General features: G+C 39.9%; 1 protein-coding gene across 1 annotated transcript in view; it reads right to left on the bottom strand.

The window, feature by feature from the left end:
* Positions 1-16,160, bottom strand: part of BLTP1 (bridge-like lipid transfer protein family member 1) — a 382,818-nt gene that overhangs the window by 353,268 nt on the left and 13,390 nt on the right. Inside the window, exon 2 of the mRNA XM_081544847.1 lies at positions 10,526-10,606. The gene's annotated coding sequence lies outside the window, so the exon portion shown is untranslated. The remainder of the gene's footprint in view (positions 1-10,525; positions 10,607-16,160) is intronic.

The raw sequence follows: 16,160 nt of genomic DNA, 5'->3' as shown, positions 1-16,160 counted from the left end.
ATGTTAGGAATTTTGGAAGAACTGGGAATAATTTAAGGTTTATCATGTTTAAAAGAATGGATATAACACCTAGGTAAGATTCAGGATCTGTGAATAAAATATTTAACTTATTAAAGTGAACAGTTTCCTAAAAATTATAATTTTCTCAAGATGGAATGAACTACTTTTTATAGTAGTAACTTTTATGTCACCTGTGCCATTTAAACACAAGTTAGACATGCACGTGGTGGAGAGTCACATTAGAATGTAAGGGTGGACTGTGTGCATATACACACTACTATATATAGAAGAGATAACTAATAAGAACCTACTGGATAGCACACGGAACTCTCCTCAATGCTCTGTAATGAGTTACATAGGAATAGAATCTTAAAAAGAGTGGACACATGTACACATAAAACTGACCCAACTTGCTGTATAGCAGAAACTAACACAACACTGTGAATCAATTATACTCCAGTTAACAATTAATTTTTTAAAAAGGTTGCACTGTGTGATTTTTAAAAAAAGTTCTTCCCAACCTACGAATTTATTATTTGATGTGTATCAGTTATCCATTACCAACTAACAAATCACTACAAGTTTAGTAGCTTAAAACAATACACATTTATTCTTTCAGTTTCTGTAAGTCAGGAAACTAGGGATGGTTCAGCTGAGTTCTCTGCTTCCCAGTCTCTCCCAAGGCTGCAACTAAGCTCTGGCCAGGGCCGAGGTCTCACGTGAAGATTTGACTGGGGAAGGATCTGGTTGTTTCAGTTCTTCAAAGGGTATTGTACTGAGGGCTGTTGGCCATACGTCACCCTCATTTTCTTAGCATGTGGCCCTCTCCAATATGGGAACTTGTGTTACCAGTATGTAAGCAGTCTGTTAACAAGACAGGAGTGACTACTTGTGTAACCTAGCCACAGATGTGACATTCCAGCATTTTGCCCTATTCTCTTGGTTAGAAACAAGTCACAGGTTCTTCTCCATTCAAGATGAAGGGATTATAAGAAGGCATGACTACCAGGAAGTGAGACTCTCTGGAGGCCAGGTCAGAAACTACCCTTGTCACACTATGACTCAATAAAAGAGGTGTGTTTAGAGTCTTGAGGATATAGGGAAATTTTGGGGAAATCAGAGAGTTGGTTATCTAGTAAAGAGTAAAAGGGATTGGGAAAGGGAAGTAAAAATTCAGCCAGAATTTAGCAATCTATGATACAATGTTCTTTAGGACAAAGTCTGTTATGTTAGAAACTTTGCTCTGGCAGAAGAGTTATAACTAATAAAAGCTAACAAATGTATCACAAGAAAAAGAAAACTACACTTCATTTATAAACAGGTGAAGTCTTAATACTAGCAAAGAGATTAATCAGTATAACAACAGCAACAAAAATCGATAACTTAATCAAGTACAGTTCTTTCCAGGCAGGCAAAGAAGTTTCAATATTAGAAAATCTATTAAGATAATCAATCCTATGGTTCAAATAAGAAAAACTCCAATCCATGATCATCTTCACATATGCAAAAAGGGGGGGATAGCATCTAGTAACATGGAATATTTACTCCTGAATAAAAAGTCTTGATAAAATCAGAAATAAAAATATGCTTCTTGAATAAATGATTTAGAGTGTTAGAAGAAAACTAGCTAGTATGGTAGACCGGTCACCTGACAGCCCCTATTAACAGCCTTCCTGTATTCACACCTTTTGAAAGTAACTTTGCCTCTCCTCCCATCAAGAGGTAAAGTCTGCTTCCCATGTCTTGAATTTAAGTTGGTCTAATTACTTGCTTAGGCTAACAGTATATGGCAGAAGTGAACCTGTGTCAGTGTTAAGCCTGGTCCCCAAGAACCCTTGCTTGTTTTTACTTTCTCTCTTGGACCTCTGCTTCCATCTTGAGCACTAACTCTGGTTAGCCTTCTGCACAATGAGAAATCACATAGGGGAGAGTCAAGAGGTGCCAGTCAAGCCTTGGAAGCAGAATTACCTCACCATCAAATGGCTGCATGCAGACACATAAGGGAGCCCAGGTGATACCAGCCTAAATTAGCAATTGGACTTGCAGTTGCTACTGCTAAGTCGCTTCAGTCATGTCCGACTCTGTGTGACCCCATAGACGGCAGCCCACCAGGCTCCGCCGTCCCTGGGATTCTCCAGGCAAGAACACTGGAGTGGGTTGCCATTTCCTTCTCCAATGCGTGAAAGTGAAAAGTGAAAGTGAAGTTGCTCAGTCGTGTCCAACTCTTCTCAACCCCATGGACTGCAGCCTACCAGGCTCCTCCGTCCGTGGGATTCTCCAGGCAAGAGTACTGGAGTGGGGTGCCATTGCCTTCTCCATGACTTGCAGTATCATGAACTAAATAAATGGTTGCTTGAAATCATTGTTCTGAGGTTGTTTGTTTGACAATAGCAGCTGATACAGCTAGCAAGTCCATGAAAATCCTGAACTGATTTTTCTTGGTTTTGGAAATGTTAACATCTGGCTACTTCATCGCTCCATTTAAAAGAATGGAAGGAGGAAGGCAAGGAGGAAAGGATGGAGAGAGAAGAAAGGGGTTCAAGTTACAACCAAGTCACTTAATGTTAAGTTTCTGAATGGTGACAAAGGGAAACGTAATGAAGTGATGAATCTATAAGAATAAGAGCTTTTATTATTGATTTTTTGATCAGACTTAGGATAGTGGTACTTGGCTCATTGTCTCAAGATGAAATTATTTCTAAGAATGCCTTGATGCATTTAAAGGAGAATTGCCTTGGATGAGAATTTTAGCTGGGTTATATCTTTTCCTCTTACAGCTTGAAATGCAGATTCATGATAATTACTCAGACTTCTTATTCATTTTTTTGTTTTTGCCAAGATGATTACTGTAAGCTACAACACTTTAAATCACAGTGGAGACATAGAATTTCCAAAGGCAGAATATTACCTTCATGTTTTGGTTCAAAATCCATCTGCTTTTCAACATGTTCTTTTGGCATTTGAGCACTTTCCCCCTTGTTGTGCAATTAAAATAGAATCCTTATATTTCCATTTTCTTTTGGAAAATATTCAGCAAACGATGGAATTGGAAGGATTGTTTGGGGGATACTATCTCCTTGCTACTTAGTGCTTTTCATTTTTATTGCTGTTGTTGTTGTGTAGTCTCTAAGTTGTGTCTGACTCTTTTGTGACCCCATGGACTGTAGCCTGCCAGGCTCCTCTGCCCATGGGATTCTCCAGGCAAGAATACTGAAGTGGGTAGCCAGTCCCTCCTCCAGGGGATCTTCCTGACCAAGGGATTGAACCCGTATTTCCTGCATCAGCATGTGGGTTTTTACCACTGAGCCACCAGGGAAGCCCTTTCATTTTTATTACATGTTACTAATTGCTCTGCTTTAAACACTACTACTTTTCCTTTTCTGATGCTCTGCAGGATTGACTACTAAGTAAAATATAACTCAGATAATCAAGATTATCTTTTGAGGATAGCTAGTCATTCAATTATATGCCGTAAAAATTAGATCTCTAGATCACACAAAGCAAGGTAAATCTGAGAGACTAAATAGTCTATTAAACACCCAAAGTCGTGATTAAGTAAACATCGTGAGCTCTAGACTCTTCTTGAGGAAGAAGCAATGGGCCTTGGGGATTTTTCATAAGTCCCCATGATGTCCTTGAATCTAACATTATTAAAGGATATGAGTAACTTAAGTCTGTTTAGAATCTCTAGAACTGAGATTTCCCTCTAAACTTAATCCCAATTCTTAAGTCAAATCTTATAAATGAGTGAACCAAATAGTTTTCAGGAGTAAACACCCTTCTCTATTTTCTTCTCTCAAGGTCTATTAATTGACTGTAAGAGGGCTGTCCTGGCATAAAAGCTTTAGAACGCCATCATTGCTTAGTATTCCTCCCATCTCAGGCCTTCTCTTTTTGCTGCAGTCTTTTCTGCTATTTATCTTATAGATATTTACCAAGCAACTGGTATGATCATGACACTAGGCCCTATGATAAAGAGGCTGCGGTCTTCCCGCAGGGAGAGAGATATTGAAGTCATTCTTTGAAAAACACTCCTTTAAAAGGTATTGTTACCTCCGTCATCATCAAGAAAGCTTTTTGGCATCCTTCCCTTAAAAAAATGCATTCACAATTCCTTCTCTTTAATAATAAAGACAATTATGCTTTGTCATCAAGTTCCAAGCTCAGTTTTCCTGCTTAGAAAATGAATGCACTCTAGCCAATAAACTAGATTCTGAAAAACTATGAAAAATACATCCTTAATTGCTTGGCAATCAGCGGCTGAGCTCTGGCAGGTTCGGACAGTGAGTGGGGAGGACAGTGAAGGTGCAAAGGGCTCTAAACACACTTCTCTTTCCATTACCATTACTGGAACGCACAACCGTGCTTGGTCAAAGGCAGTACAACTGTTAACCACATGGGACAGAAAAATCTGTTTTGGGCAAATTCTTTTCACACGTAGCACTTCGTCACTGTTTTTTGTTTGTTTCATTTTGTCACAAATAGCCTGTAAATTGGGAATCATTTCACTAGCAGAATGGTTATGGGGAAAATGTAACATGGTGTAATAAACTTATCAACCTCTGGGGCCAGGTTTTGTGACAAGATCCAGTTCTTCTTAATGATGCAGTACTCACAGTCAATCAGATATTGACTCCTGTCAAGCTCACCTCCGTAAATCCTCCCATTTCTCTACTGTCTACAACCACCACCTTAATTCACTTCCTTTCCTCTCTTCTTTCACTTTAGGTTCTAATTGGGTCTCCCCAGTTCCTGTCTTTCCCTTTCTTGTCCATTCTGATTTTAATCATCTTGAGACACACTTCAGTATTATGTTGAATACTGACATGTTTAAAATTCGTTCCTGTTCTCCATTACCTACTGGTAAGATTCACACTTCTGAGGCATGCACATCCTCCATCTAGACACCACTTCTCTTGCCCACTCTCCTCAGCCCTCCCCACTCTCACAGGTACTCTGGCAGCATCAAATTCATTTACTCACTCCGTCCTGTACCTACTCTTCTCTTCCGGCCCTTCCGCTTTTGCACTTTCAGTTCCCTTTAACTGAAACATCTTCTTTATCACTTCTAGTGTAAATGCCATCTCTCCTTCTCAGGTCAAATCTGATGCCGCCTTATTCACAACATCTCCCTAATATCTCCATGTAAATGGGACCAATCTAACCCACTTCCCCAGCCTGAATGGAAGAACTAGTTCTCATTTTCAGCTTAAGTCACTCTGAGGCTCTATTTTACAGAATATCCTTCCTATGGGAGAGCCGCCCCTCCATGGTAACTCCAGCTCCCCTAGGCGCGCCCCCTGGGCGTGCTTTCTCACACCCCGTGGGCAATATCAATTACTCTCATCTCCAGGGGTGGTTGTTGTTGTTCAGTCACTCAGTCGTGTCCAACTCTGTGCAACCCCATGGACTGCAGCACGCCAGGCATCCCTGTCCTTCTGAGGAGTTCACCTTTCAATGTCATATCTTTTTGCCTTTTCATACTGTTCATGGGGTTCTCAAGGCAAGAATGCTGAAGTGGTTTGCTATTCCCTTCTTCAGTAGACCATCTCCAGGGGAGGGGGCCAGAAAAACAGAAAACGTGTTTATAAGCCAAGAGGCCCTTTCCTTTCACTCTTTTTGCTTTCATTATCACACTGCACTGTTGGGAAAACACCAAGAGAGCGGTGTTATACTTGTACCACACTTCATGTCCATTATTTGAGAATCTTTGTCTTCTCGGACACATACTACCATCCTCTGAAGAAGTTCCCTTGGTGGCTTCCCTGGTGGTCCAGTGGTTAAGACTCCATGCTTCCACTGCAGTGGGTGTGGGTTCGATCCCTGGTCAGAGAACTAAGATCCTGCATGCCTCACACATGGTGTGGGGCCCCCCCTCTCAAAAAAAGAAAGAAAGAAATTTCTTAGGCCACCTAGGATTACATGACTGCTATTCCTCTGCCAGCATTTCCTCCACAGGAGGGACAGAAGGAAAAGCCCCTCTATCTTCAGGCACACACAGCTGCCTCTTTCTCCGACCACTCAGGACGTTGCTGTACTTTGGTTACTTGACTCCTCAAGCCTACAGCATTGTAGCCCCAGAGCCTTCATCCAAGGTAACATGGGCAGTGCCAGAATAGCTTGTTCCTGAGAGGTTTCCTTCTCAGCCCCATGCTCTAGCTAGAGCCTCCACCCCATGCAAGTCAGGCAGCCTCCTCTTGCTTCCTGACTTGCATCTCATTACCATGAACAAAGCTTCACATCACTCTCCATTCAGGTAAATGCACCTTGCAGTAAGCATCCAAGCCTTTAGGAGATATATTGGTTAAAATGCCCTTAGTTTTAAGTATCAAGAAACACCAAAATGAACAAACAAGAAAAACCTCTAACTGGATTAAGCTATAATGAGATTTGTTGACTGACAGATCTGCAAACGTAAGAGGTGGAATAGGGTGAAGGATAACTTAATCCTGTAGATAGCCTTGTTTCCTAGTGATTCTTGGTACTGTCTTTCTCTTCATACTGACTTCATCCTCAAGCCTGGTGATGGGTATCCTTTGAAGTCTGAGTCTCACACCTACACACAACATCCAGAAAGAGTTTCTGAGTCACTTCTGCAAACATTCCTGGAGAAGTGGGCAAAAAGTTTCCCAGGAGCCCCAGAAAACCACCCTTCAGGTCTTATTGGTCAAAATGGGGACTTGCATTCTTCAGCCAATCACGGAAAAGGAAGGAGAAGATAACCAATCAGGCTCATCCCCTCCATATGCATATAGGTTGCATGGGGCACAGGAACAAAAGTGGGTTCTGTTAGGAATGACAGTAAAGAATGCTGAGCAGGCATCCTCTAGAGAGAAATTTCATGCATGCCTCTTAATAGCTGCTTTTTTTCTGAACTGGTGATACAGAAAATGTCTTATGCACATTGATTAAAATCTTAGATACTGCAATATTACTTATTTCTTAAAAAAAGGCTTTTAGAATCTTACAAACATAATATTGAGAGAAAGAAGACAGACACAAAAGAGGATATGTACTGTATGATTCCATTTATATAAAGTTCAGGAAACATCCTTTTGTGTTAAAAATCAGAGGGGCAAAGACTGGAAAGGGGCATGAAGAGGAATTCGAGGGATAATGTTCTGTTTCTTGATTTCTGCTAGTTACACAGCATGACTTTAATTTGTGAAAATCCATCCAGCTGTGAATATATGATTTATGTGCTTTTTGAGATGCCTGTTTTACTTCAATTAAAAAGGTAAACATTTAAAAATGAAATTACAGCATGAAGTGCTGTGCAAGTATTACAGATACTGAGGCAAACAAAGCCTACTCCAGATTCAACGGCTTCATAGCTGAGTGGAGGATTCATAAGTCCGTGTGTGTGCGTTAGTCACTCAGTCATGTCTGACTCTTTGTGACCCCACGGACTGTAGCCCACCAGGCTCCTCTGTCCATGGAATTCTCCAGGCAAGAATACTGGAGTGGGTTGCCATTTCCTTCTCCAGGGTCATAAGTCCATAGCCCATCATTATACGGTGTTAGGATAGTTTCTATGATATGAGGCATCAATCCAAGGTTGGGAAAGGCTTTCCAAAAAGGATGATATGTCAGCTGAAACAAACACAGTGTGTTGTGGGTATGAATTTGCCTGGTGAGGGATAAAAGGTTGCTGTGAATGCAGAGATAACAGACCACTTGAGACTAAGTCAGCATGACTGGATCTGGGCGTTTAAGGGAAGAGCACACGTAAAGGCTGGGGAGGTCAACGGAAGCCTTTTTGGTTATGTTAAGGAGGTGGTCTTATCCTGAGGGCAAAGGAACATCATAGAAGGGAACTTCCCTGATCTGTCATCAGCCAAGAGCACACTCAGCACCCGTCGTGAAGGGAATTCTACTTCTGTGTCTAAGAGACTGGAAGTAACCTCCATGAAGAAGCTGACAGGCCTCAGAGCTTGGCTGAAAGGAATGAGTGGGAAGCGAAATGGTCTGCAAATCAGATGATCTAAATTCTTACCCCAGTTTCCTTACAACCTTGATCTGTACCTTTAATCAAGGAGGAACAGGGAAGGGAAAGAGCACTTACTGACTAGATCCACTACTTAGGCTTAAAAACAGAACTTTCCAGGCAGAAAGAAACATAAGCAAATTCATTTCTGGAGAGTAGAGGAGCACAGACAAAGGCATTGAGGCATTAGGTGTGGTCAGGCCAAGCGACCAGTGTGGTGAGGGAGGGATGCTGAATGAGTGAAAAGGAGCAGGGTGGGGAACGTCAAAGGTGACTCTGGGCCGAGTTCAGTCCTGGCACCATGGCAGACTAGACACTCTAAATGACTCTCCACTATCACACTGCCAATTCCTTAATACATTGTCAAAAGCATGCTTTTAAGAGGAATGCTCAACTCACAAGAAATCAAGACAAATAACTTAGGGCCAACTTATTCAAGTGACTGTCAGGGTGATGAAGAGAACTGCAGGTTTCTAAGGGAGTTGGCCGGCTGAGTGACCTTCAGGAAGTCAGCGGGCTTCTTTGTATCACATTCTCTTCATGTGCAAAATGAGACTGTTGAGCAAGGAGATGAAGACGCCAGCTCTAGTGTTTCCCCTGTATGGAGGCACGGTGCTTTTCCTCCCAAGCCCTTCAGTTCTCACTATTGTGTTCTCACTGCTCTGACCTCTGTGAGGCAGAGTGGACCCTTAGAAGGGTCATAGTCTCCCCTTTCTATTCTTTTTGTCCTCTGGAAACTAAAGCCTAATAAATTATTCAGAACTTCAAAAGTTTCAGGTAAAATATAACATTAAGAATATTGAGCTTGGCCAAAAGCAGCAGAAAAAAAGCAACTCTCATTTCCTTTTTTAAAAATCCTAAATTTACTTCATATAAAGTTAATAACGCAAACAGTCGCTTCTGGGGGTGGTGGTAAGAAATGGCTTGCTCAGAAGAAATTCTATCTCTGTTCCATCAGTATGGCATTATACATCAGAATAAGCAGAATTTCCAGCTTCAGGTATATAAAAATACTCAGTGAATATTATCTTAGGAAAATGAGAATGCAGTCACTTAAATGCGCAATTTGTGTGTTTTTCACTTAAATGAGCAATTTGTGTGTTTTAACAGGCTTATAGTTGTGCAAGAGTGAGTGAAATGTTCAGAAGTCATTCTTTAGAAATGATTTCTATTTCAGAGAAACAATGTTCCAGTATTTTGGGGAAATAGTTATGCAAAAAATTTTACACAAAATACATTATTTGAAAAAAAAGCATTCATTTGGTTATGGTTATTTAAATTCAAATAAATTATTTTTAGGTTTTTAAGGAGCTGTTGGAAAGTTCTCTTTCGAGAAGGAGGTGACTGTTGTTTTTCTTTGGGCTATCATATTTGCTTTGTTCCCAGACAACAGGATTGATATACTTTTGTATTTGTTAAATCACTGAGAAAAGACTCAGTCACTCTTCAGTGGTAGCTATGGAAATCTAACTTCAAACAAGTGTATATAAATTATTGTAAGAAAATAAGATGGAAAGAAGGCAGGAAAAATCCATAATAAGGAGGAAAAAAAAATTTTCACTAGGTAAATATAACTCACAAGTGCTATTGGGAACTATTTATCCCTGCATTTTTCTCACTTACCAGGCATGAAGAAATATCATTAAGACTCTGCTATCATTTTTATTGTATCACTTTTTAAATTTATCCTATGCTTAAGTTCCCTCTGGGGGAAAATACACACCCTCATGAAGGGTTTTGAAAGTCACTCTGGAAGGGATTCTGTGAAAATATATATATATATATATATATAAAATGTAACAGAAAAATGTGACTCAATAATTACTTGTCTTACCTAACCCATAGGTAACACTTAGGGAAATTTAAACTAATATTTTCCATTATTATAGGTAAGAACACTAATTTTCTTTTGGTACTAAGTAATATATTTCCTTACAGTGGAATTAGCTTATCTGAATGACAGTAATTCATTCCCAATCTTTCCCACTGGAAGAGTTAACAAATATAATTAAATACTGAGGGAGAAAAACAACCAAGGTTAGGGTCCTTATTGGAAATACATTTAGAGCCCCTCAGTTCAACTCACTTTATTTTCCCACTTCCTGACTAACATGCAGCATCGTGCTTTGGCACTAGTTTATTTCTACACACTTCTCACAAACTAGCCTTTGACTAAATGATGAATTAACTTACTGTACCCTCCCTTCTGTAGCCCAGAAAATATGTCAAGGGCTCCAGAGTAAATGTATATGATTTTTCACAGATATAGAAATCAAATTAATGGTTACCAGGATATACTGATTCACTTTGCTGTACACCTGAAACTAACACAACATTGTAAATCATCTATAGTCCAATAAAAGTTTAAAAAATTTTTAAAATAAAGTAAAATTGCAACCTGACCTCATCTGAAAAAAAAATGACTATTTTCCTCATCATCTTTTAATACACTCAGACAATGGAGAAAGAAGAAAGTTTTAAGTGCTATATCCAAATTGAAATCTCAGACTAAAGGGAGAAATGAAATGACAACTCTACCTTGTAAAGTTCTCACGTGTCACTGAGTGACTTGCAGTCAAAGAACTCAGAGGTTTCAGAATTGTGCTTTGCTAAACATCCCTGGAATTGAATTCAAGAAGAGGATTATTCAGAAATAGCAATAACTGTCAATATAATTAATCAAATGCGCTTATTCTCCTTCTATTCCTGGCATGACTTGTTATTTAAACCATATTGATTTTTTAACATTAAAATTTTTTATATCCAATCCTTCTAAAACATAGCTGGGAAATCCTTGATGGCCACAAAAATTATCTTTTAAAAATATCTTCCCACAACATCTGGCACTAGGTTGGATATTCAATAAGTACTGGTTTGGATAAGGCTGAGCGCCGAAGAATTGATGCTTTTGAACTGTAGTGTTGGAGAAGGCTCCCCTCCTGGACTGCAAGGAGATCAAACCAGTCAATGGTAAAGGAAATCAATCCTGAATATTCATTGGAAGGACTGACGGTGAAGCTGAAGCTCCAATACTTTGGCCACCTGATGTGAAGAACTGACTCATTAGAAAAGACCCTGATGCTGGGAAAGATTGAAGGCAGGAGGAGAAGGGGACAACAGAGGATGAGATGGTTGGATGCCATCACCGACTCGATGGGACATGAGTTTGAGCAAACTCCAGGAGATAGTGATGGACAGGGAAGGCTGGCATGCTGCAGTCCATGAGGTCGCAAAGAGTTGGACATAGCTGAGTGACTGAACAACAAGGAAATTAAACAAAAATTGATTTTAATTTGAACAATTCGATTAACTTTTTTTTTCTACTTAGAAATAACACATGGTCATTGGAGAAATTTTGAAAAACACAGAAAAGTTAAAAGAAAATTTAAGAGTCATCACAAATCCTAAACACCTTGTCAGTTTTAAAAATAAAACAACCAGTTATTTTACTAGCAAAATGAGTTTGGAAATGGCAGAGGAATTATAATTCAGGACATGCAAACTACGACAAACTGTAGGCCAGTTCAGACAACAAAGGAGAGGAATGTTATTTTATAGAGAAAAGAAAAAAAGGGTGGGGGGAGAGTTGGGAGAGGCTGCTTTGAACTGAAAGTCCATTGGTGGAAATTCAACGGTGGGCAGTTCAGGTGGTAATGGTTGCCCATTGGCTGAGTAGTTGCAGTTCTCATTGGCTGGGCTGTTGCTGGGCAAGGAAAAAAAGTCTTCCTTTTTCCTGCTCAGTTCAGTTCAGTTCAGTCGCTCAGTCGTGTCCCACTCTTTGCAATCCCACGAACCGTAGCACGCCAGGCCTCCCTGTCCATCACCACCTCCCAGAATCTACCCAAACCCATGTCCATCGAGTCGGTGATGCCATCCAGCCATCTCATCCTCTGTTGTCCCCTTCTCCTCCTGCCCGCAATCCTTCCCAGCATTAGGGTCTTTTCCAATGAGTCAGCTATTCACATCAGGTGGCCAAAGTATTGGAGTTTCAGCTTCAACATCAGTCCTTCCAATGAACACCCAGGACTGATCTCCTTTAGGATGGACTGGTTGGATCTCCCTGCAGTCTAAGGGATTCTCAAGAGTCTTCTCCAACACCGCAGTTCAAAAGCATCAATTCTTTGGGCGCTCAGTTTTCTTCACCGTCCAACTCTCACATCCATACATGACTACTGGAAAAACCATGGCCTTGACTAGACAGATCTTTGTTGGCAAAGTAATGTCTCTGCTTTTCAATATGCTGTCTAGGTTGGTCATAACCTTCCTTCCAAGGAGTAAGCATCTTTTAATTTCATGGCTGCAAGCACCATCAGAAGTGATTTTGGAGCCCAAAAATATAAAGTCTGACACTGTTTTCACTGTTTCCCCATCTATTTGCCATGAAGTGATGGGAGCAGATGCCATGATCTTAGTTTTCTGAATGTTGAGCTTTAAGCCAACTTTTCCACTCTCCTCTTTCACTTTCATCAAGAGGCTGTTTAGTTCTTCTTCACTTTCTGCCATAAGGGTGGTGTCATCTGCATATCTGAGGTTATTGATATTTCTCCCAGCAATCTTGATTCCAGCTTGTGTTTCTTCCAGCCCAGCATTTCTCATGATGTACTCTGCATATAGGTTAAATAAGCAGGGTGACAATATACAGCCTTGACGTACTCCTTTTCCTATTTGGAACCAGTCTGTCGTTCTCCAGTTCTAGCTGTTGCTTCCTGACCTGCATACAGGTTTCTCAAGAGACAGAAGAATTCTAGCTAATTCAGGAAAGCTTGAAAACAAATGCATTCTATATAAATTATATAAATGCTGAATGAATTGATAAATGATCATTGCTCAATTTCAGTCTTGTGTCACATGTAAAAATCTATACTGCTTTTTTTAAAGCCTAAAATTCTAGATTATAATTACATACTTATTTAATTCTCAGTATAATGAGACCATCTATCACAGGCCAACATCAGATTTCTAAAAAATAACTATCATCAATACAGATGGATGAAAAAAACTCAAAAATATCTCAGAATATGCCATTTAAAGGAATCAGTGCATGGACTATTTGTTTCTACTTCTTTCCATTGGTTAGTCCTACTGATAGCTGGTGATCTTTTTTTTATCGAAAAATTTCAACAGGAGATAAAACATCAAATTATTAATAAAAAAGGCTTTAAGGGAAAGGATTATTATTATCAGTCTTTTATCCAATTTGATCCCTTGCACCTGAAGTAGCTTTATACCTTAAATAAGGACCAATAAGTAAAAGAGTAATAAAAGAAAATATCAAGAGGAAAAGAAACAAAATGGAATTAAGCAATGGGATGAAGAAAATCACAAATAATCTAGGACTAAAGAATTCACAATATTCTCAGAATTAAAATTGTAAATCTAGCCCTGTAACTACAACCGGTTATTGCTTAATAAGGACATAAAGACTATCAAAGTTCTGAGAGGAATATATTTAGATAAAATACATTTACAAAGTGTCTAGACCCACATTATCACCATCAGTCCCATCCCCACCACCATCTTTATCAACTTACATTATTACTTATAACAAAGGAATGTTCCGGTCAAAAATGATTTCCCAAGCATTTATTGAGCAATAGGTTGCTAGAACTCAAGAATGAATAAATATAGTCCTCAAGAGTAACACCTGGAAGGGAGAACGATTTGTAAAAACAGCAGGGTTTTTTTGTTGTTGTTCTTTATTCGCTAAGCTGTGTCCAACTCTTTTGCAATCCCAAGAACTGTGGCCTGCCAGGATACTCTTTCCATAGGATTTCCCAGGCAAGAATACTGGAGTGAGTGCCATTTCCTTCTCCAGGGGATCTTCCCAAACCAGGAATCGAACCTGCTTCTTCTGCATTGCAGGTAAACTCTTTACCACGGAACCTTCAGGGTTGCTCATAAATAATGCATATTTAGGTTTTATTTATTTATATTGGCTGTGCTGGGTCTTTGTTGCTGCTTGTGGGCTTTCTCTAGTTGCAGTGAGTGGGGGCTACACAATAGTTGTGATGCACAGGCTTCTCAATGCAGAGACTTGTCTTGTTGCCGAGCAGTGCTCTTGGGCACATGGGCTTCAGTTGTTGCAGCTGCCAGGCTCCAGAGCACAGGCTCGATAGATAGTTGTGGCCAACTGGCCCAGCTGTTCATGGCATGTAGGATCCTCCAAGACCAGGGTTTGAACTTGTGTCTCCTACATTGGCAGGTGGGTTGTTAACCACTGAGCCACCAGGGAAGTCCCAATAATGCATATTTAAATGTCTGTTTTTCGTCACCTTATAGAGTTAATCCATACAGTTACCTTTCCCCAACATAAGACATAACTCTTCACATATTTCTACTTGCCTCCATCCCCCACTGTCTTCCACATGGTGATGGTCAGACAGCCAAAGAGCCCATTTGATATTCATGGTATTGATTTAATGTGATTCAATAATTTGGTGAAGGGTGTGTGAGAGACAGGGTTAGAAGCAGAGCAGAGCTGGTGAGAGAGAAGGCATGACCTGGAATATGGAGTTTCTTATGGTGAGTGACATACACACTCAGACCAAGGGCAGCATGGAGACAGTCCTAGTAGACTCAAGGCAGATAGTGGGGTCATAGGAAGGCTGTGTATGTGAGGGGCAGGGAAAGAAGATCTTCAGTATATTCAGGGCTCATTTACGACCTCAAGAGTTAGAGATAAGGAATCAGAGAAACCCTATTTCTGAGCCTTCTTGACACCTACTGACAAGGCTTTGTGACCTGGGAGATGTGTCTTACTCAATGTGTACTAGACTCACCTTTGACCCCTGCTTGTCAGGACTGAAAATGGGAATTTAATAACTGACTACAGACTCTTTATAGGGGAATTCCATAGTACCTAAGTAAACAAAAAGTGAATATATACTTTGACTCAAAAATTTTAGGAATTTTCCTGCAAAATATTGTTATGTAGCAATCGACTTAGAAGCAAATTAAAATAATCAATGGTAAGTTTAGGACATAATTGAAAAGGAATACTCCAGGAAGACATAAGTGTGGGTAGAACCTTGTCTTAGGGACTTCCTTGGTGGTTCAGTGGCTAGGACTCCATGCCCAAAATGCAGGGAGCCCAGGATCGAGAGATCCAACATACTGTAACCAAGACCCAGAGAAGCAAAGGGAAAAAAAAAAAACAAATAGATATAAAAAATATAATCAATGGTTAAATTTGTTGTTGTTCAGTCACTCAGTCATGTCTGACTCTTTGTGACCTCATGGATTGCAGCATGCCAGGCTTCCCTGTCTTTCACCATCTCCTGGAGTTTGCTCAGACTCATGTCCATTGAGTTGGTGTTGCCATCCAACCATCTTATCCTCTGTTGCCCCCTTCTCCTCCTTCCCTATGTCTTTCCTAGCATCAGTATATAGTACATTCATATTATAATATAGGGTAGATAGTTAAGCAAAGTTAAAAGCTGCAGAACAGTAAGCATAATATAACTTCCTTTATATAATTTAAAAAAATCATAAAAACCGATACTTGTATAACATATACAGCAAGCACTTTAAAGAGTCTACTTCATGCAGGGCACTGTTCTAGGCGCTTTATGTATTAACTCAATCAGCTATGAATTATCATTATTACTATTCTGTAGATAAGGAAACTGAGACACAGACAGTATAAGTAATTCGCACAAGAACCCCAAAATGTTATGGAGGAGAGCCTGAATTTTCTCCTGAACAGCCTGGCTCCAAGGTCTGTGTTTTTCAGTACACTAAATTGCCTATCGAGTATATAAGTATATAGAAAAAAACTTCAAAAAATATGTCCGTAACAGTCAACTAAAGTTATTTCTGAAAAGGCGAAAACTTCTAACAATTAGAATATATTCACTTGTGTAATTTTTTTTACTCTCTCAAAAGGAAGTCGCTGTATGGTTCCACCAGGGTTGTGTACAAGTCTGCACCAGGTTGTGTGCAAAGTACAGGGGTGGCATTATTTAAAAGGGTAAGAATATGGTTATTAACTTGCCTTGAGGAAGTAAACTTCAAGGAGGAGAGGACTTTTGAGTTCTGAAAGCTGAAGAGTTTGCCAGGCAGACATTCAAGGAGGGACATATAGTTGGTGCTAATTAACCTTTTTGAATGGATGTAATCTAGGCAGAGGGAACACATATACAAAGTCTCAAAGGGAGCAGAATAGGAAATAAGG

The sequence above is a fragment of the Giraffa tippelskirchi genome, chromosome 11 (assembly GCF_054371585.1).
Source record: "Giraffa tippelskirchi isolate mGirTip1 chromosome 11, T2T-mGirTip1v1.2.pri, whole genome shotgun sequence".
NCBI lineage: Eukaryota > Metazoa > Chordata > Mammalia > Artiodactyla > Giraffidae > Giraffa > Giraffa tippelskirchi.
Note: the sequence above shows the minus strand (reverse complement) of the source record. Positions and strands in the feature narration are given on the sequence as shown.